This window comes from Tauraco erythrolophus, chromosome 6 (genome assembly GCF_009769465.1).
Source record: "Tauraco erythrolophus isolate bTauEry1 chromosome 6, bTauEry1.pri, whole genome shotgun sequence".
Classification (NCBI taxonomy): domain Eukaryota; kingdom Metazoa; phylum Chordata; class Aves; order Musophagiformes; family Musophagidae; genus Tauraco; species Tauraco erythrolophus.
Window position 1 is genome coordinate 74,055,716 of NC_141470.1, and position 5,049 is coordinate 74,060,764.

Genomic DNA, 5,049 nt, shown 5'->3' on the forward strand with positions numbered 1-5,049 from the left:
TTTCTGCTAAAAATTTCTAAAAAGGTCATTTCTCAGCAGTGGATTTCCTAAACCTGAGCTCCTCCCAGCACGGCTGCAGCAGGGGAGCACCCATGGGGCAGCAGGTCCTACCGCCGTGAGGGGCCCCAGTAACATGCTGCCCGCTCTCCACGCGGCATGTGCCGAGGCAGGGGTGTCCTCCCGAGGCAGGGGTGTCCTCCCGAGGCAGGGATGTCCTCCCGAGGCAGGGGTGTCCCCCGGCAGCAGGTCCCTGCAGGCAGCCGGGACCATGGCGGGGCCCTGCCCGTGGCACCCCGAGGGGTGCCGGGGCTCCGGATGGCCGGGCTCCATCCAGCACAGCGCTCCCTCTGATCCAGACTCCGCTTTGGTGAGAAAGTCTTTACTCACTGGAATATTCCTGGAAACCTGCTGTTGTTTCCAAAATACACAGCTTGCCTGAGATTTCCCAGAAAGGCAGCAGGAGAGCGTAGGTTTAGTGAACAAGCTGTACTTTGCTCTTTCCATATGCAAATAGCTTGTGACCCTGAGAAAAACAATTGAACAATGGACATTGAAGAAGATACTTAAAAATCTTTTAATTTTAGTGGAAAAGTTACATTATAGAACAAATTTTTTTTTTCCACAAGTGATTTTTTTCTTTTTTTTTATTTAAACAAGAAACTTTTGGCTTTCTTACTTTAAGGCAACATGCAGAACTTAGCCTTTGTTATTATGGTGATCAGAAATGGAATTAAAATTCAGCATGAAAGAGCAGAAGATCAATTTTTCACTAAGATAAATTTGCATCCCCCAACACAGCGGCGGAGACTTGCTAACCCTACCAAGAGCAGTGCAGCCAGCGCAGCACTGACTCCTTGTCCATGGAAGGGGACACTGATGCGGCTCTCAAACACACTTCTGGATGCTGGGGCATGAGTTGTGAAAGAGAAACACAATGAGGAGCACCATTACCCCCATCTACTGCAAGGGTCTTTGGGGAGGGAGAGGTCAGTACCTGCACGTGTTGCAGGATGTGGCCTCTTCTCCCACTGGGCCCTTGCACCCTGCAGCAGCCGCGGGGCTGCCGAGGTGGGAGATGCTCCTGGGGGCTGCTCTCCCCAGCAGCTCATCGTTCCCACGGCAGCACAAGGGGCCAGGCAGATCCCCAAGGAGCCCGTCCGCCCGGGCTGGGATCGGCTGCCACATCCCTTTAGCCTGCACACGTCTGAACCGCTGCAGTCTGAATCCAGCTGTGCACGCAGTATGGCAGAGAAAGTCTCTCCTGGGGCGAGGGGTAGGGTCAGGGATCCCGTCTCCACCAGAACTGCTCCTCTGGACCCTGCGCAGAAGCAGACACTACTACTGCTTCTACAGCTGCTTCCCCAGTTCCACAAACCAGCCCGGTGACCAGCTTAGCGCCGTTTTTCTCTGCTCAGCTGAGGAATCCGAGCTTCCCGGAGGCACGTCTGTCATTAGGCCTAAAATACAGGATTTTACAGTTAGGGGATGAAAGAGAGCAGCACTACCACTTCAGTTGCGAAGTTCGTGACATCTTCATACCAGAGATGATGCTTCAGGTTGTGAGACGGGCATTTCCTTTCAAGGCAAGAACTCTCGTTCTGTCTGTCCTGAAAAGCGGTGTTACTCCCAAGGCACTCCATGAGAGGGGCTGTGGACAGATGTGACAAAGTGAGAGGCCAACGCTCACGGAGATTTGCAGTCCAAACAGGCCACAATTAGGAAAAGACAGAAAGGAAAGGTGTACAAAACCAAAAGAGGGATGAAGAGAACAAATGGCTCGGAAAAATTACTGTTTGTCTGTCAAAGCCTGCCCATTTTGCCTTTCTCACAGCAGTGTGCTGAGTTTTCAGGCTTTTTGGAAGCGGTTGGTTTTAAGGAGCACACAGGATCAGCGCAATGCAGAAATGTGAACAGAAGAGTCTGAGTCGAGGCAGCTGGACTCCGCACGAGAAGAGCTCAAACTGGCGAGGACAGACCTTGCACATCCATTCCCTTTTGTTTATGATAGAGGGAAAAGAGTTGCATTTTCCACCTCGCAGGTTTTACAGGATTTTAGGCAGTATCTGTTGGATTTTACTGACTGGAAAGGACTTGTACATTTTTGACTGTTGCCATTTCTGAGAGATGGCTGCTCACATCTCTTCAGACTCTTGTGTTCGGAAATCTGTCCATAATTTTTCGTGCAAGCTGATGAACTTCTGCCAAAGTGAAAGTACATGTAAGGGGGAACAAAAGTGTCAGATGATGGAAGATGGAGTCAGCAGTTTTAGCAGTAATCTGAGAAAAGTGCAGTGGGCAGTGTAGGAAGTGGCACAACCCTCTCAATACTATAGCTCAGCTTTTGCTGGACCAGGCAAAACTGAGAGTCAAGAAAAAAGCCAGAAAACAGCTGTTTCTAACTGGTTTTAACTCCACTGACTTCTGCAGAGCTAGCATTACTTTAAGTGAAAATGTGCATTTAAGTAAGGTGAAATACAGCCCACGAGGAAGTGTAACTCCAAAGGGAAAAGCCAGCTCAGAAAACCAGCTGGGAACTGCCTGCCCTTCCATCTCTGCACCACGGGGTCACAGACTTCTCCCTGCTCGTTCACTGACCAGTGCTGAGCTGGAGGTGGCAAAAGCAGTACCAACAAACCTTGCTATAATGAAAAGCTAAGCTGTCCATTAAATGTTCTCTGTTGAGCTATAGATATGGAAAAATGAACCTATAAAATAAAACCACTATAAACCAATTTCCCACTGGTGATTTTTTTTTTTCTGTATGGAGAGGAAACTATCTCTAGAGAAGGAAGAAAGAATGTTTGAGTGTTGATTTCAACATGGAGAAAAATTGGATGGTGGTTCATTTTCAGAAATACTCTTGGGGAAAGACTCCGTCTCAGTCAGACAATACTCACAACAAAAAGCTGGGCAGAATGCCACAGCGCTCCTCGGATGCTTTTCTCAGTTTCACACATACGAGCACACAGAGTAAGCAGAACAAGATAAAAACTTCTCTATAACCTCCTGGCCAGACTATGTCCACAGAGCCTACACTCCTCGTCTCCCTGCAGATCCAGAAGTGCTGGAGAACTTCCCACAAAGACAATGGTGCTGGTTCCCCAAGGCCCGGCACACCGGCGCACCCAGGAGCGGCTGGGCGCCAGCCGGCACCATTCCCTGGGAGCCTGTGAACCGGGGCTGCTCGGTGCCTGCACCCGGCCCGTGGAGTTTGCCTTTGCTGCTCCTGGTTCATACAGGATTTTACCTCGTTTTACACTGTGTTATTTTGGCCTTACTTCTGTAGGATATTCTGCATTTAAAAATGCCACGTTTGCCTCCCTCAGTTTTGGAGCACGAACAAACTGGATCCGGGATGTTCCCTCTAACTGCACGAGCAAGGCTCACGTAACGTCCGAGCGATTTTCCTTCTGGGCACGCGGCCCGGGAGGGACCATCCCCGTCCCACGGGCTCCCGGCCTGCCTGAGCTCCGCGCTCCAGGCCCGGGAGGGGGCATTGCACAGGTGCCAAGCGATCAGCCAAACATCCGCGGACTCCTGGTGCCCACGGCACGCAGCCCAGCGTTTCGGCAGCCATTCCGTGACGGTCTGTCTGTGCGGTGACCGACACGTCAACACGGCCAGGCACGCGACCGATGACGCCAGCGGCCGTGCGGTGCGGGCACGAGGCACATCGCACCGCTCGTTAGCGACGCGCCCGCGGCCCCTCCTGCGCGGGCCGCCACCGCAGCCCCGCCGCCGCTCCGACGGCGGCACCGAGCGCCCCCGGCAGCCCGCTCCGCCGCGGCAGGAGCCCGCACAGGGACGCCGGCTCCTGCCGGCTGCTGCTGCCCGCCCGCGCCGTGTCTGCAGGCGCCGCAGCTCCCCGGGACGCCGCCGCGCTCCTGCGGGCCCGGGAGCCGCTCGCCGTGCCCGGGCGCGGCCCGGAGCCCCCACGGCCCGCGCAGGGCCCCGGCCGCTGACGCGCGGTGCCGCGGAGCCGGCCCGCCGCGCCCCGCCCCGCCCCTGCCGCCGCCGCGGGGTCTGCAGCGCCACCTGCCGGGCCGGCGCGGCACCGCCGGTGCTGGCGGCCGCGGGCAGCGGGGAACGGGGGCGGCAGGCCGGGCCGGGCCGAGCCGGGAGCGCGGCGGGGGCACGGCTCGCAGCCGGTGGTGGGGAAGGGGAGCGCCGGGCCGGGGGCGCGCTCGCTGCGGGGCGCGGCTGCCGGTCGCGGAGCCGCCGCCTGGCTCCGAAGGACGGGCTCTTGCAGCCGCCCCACGGCGCGGCCCGGTTTCGTGGCTCCGCGCGCGCTCGCCGGGCTTCCGAGAGCTCCCCGGGGCACGTCCGCTCCGGCCGCCCGAGCTGTCCCGGGAGCCGGTCACCGCACGCCGCCGCGGGTGCGCTCCGCGCCGCCGAGGCAGAGGCGGGAGCCCTGCGGGGAGGCGCTCCCCGCTGCCGCGGCTCCGGGCGAAGCCGCCAGCGCAGGCGGTTCCCGTACGGCGGCCCCGGTGGAGCCGCGCTGAGCGGGACGTGGTCTTGGCGCGGGACATCCAGCCGCTCCCGGTCTGCAGCTGCGCCAGGGGAGGGCACGGTAAAAGGGGCTGCTGAGCACCTGGGGGAGGTGACGCCGTGCGAGTCCGTCAGGTTTGCGGGTGACACCGAACTGGGGAGCAACACATCGGCCGGCGGGGGCCGCCGGAGGACGGGACGGAGCTCCCGCCCCGGGACGGGCGGCCCCCGGCGAGGCGGAAGCTGCTGGCGCCGTCGTGCAGTGCCGGGGCTGGTCGGAGATGGGGCCGCAGCCGCACGCGGGGCCCAGCGGCAGGACGGGAGACCGGGGCACACGCCAAAGCTGGAGTGGCTTAGAGTCACAGAATCGTTTCTTTTGGAAGAGACCTCGAAGATCAAGTCCAGCCATTAACCTAAAACTGTCAATTCCACCACTGAACCGTGTCCCTAAGCACTGCATCTACCACATCTGAGGGATGCTAACGCAACCGCTTCCCTGGGCAGCCTGTTCCAATGCTTGACAACCCTTTCGATGAAGAACTTTTTCCTAATATCCAATCT

The 5,049-nt window shown here is 58.1% G+C and overlaps 1 long non-coding RNA gene across 1 annotated transcript; it reads right to left on the bottom strand.

Moving 5' to 3' along the window:
* Positions 1 to 1,020: 1,020 nt before the first annotated feature.
* On the bottom strand, positions 1,021 to 4,657 carry LOC147528656 (uncharacterized). The gene is made up of 3 exons (XR_015222216.1): positions 4,592 to 4,657; positions 1,540 to 1,648; positions 1,021 to 1,457 (listed from the first exon to the last, which is right to left on the bottom strand). It is a non-coding gene; the product is annotated as an uncharacterized LOC147528656 (long non-coding RNA).
* Between the last annotated feature and the right edge of the window lie 392 nt (positions 4,658 to 5,049).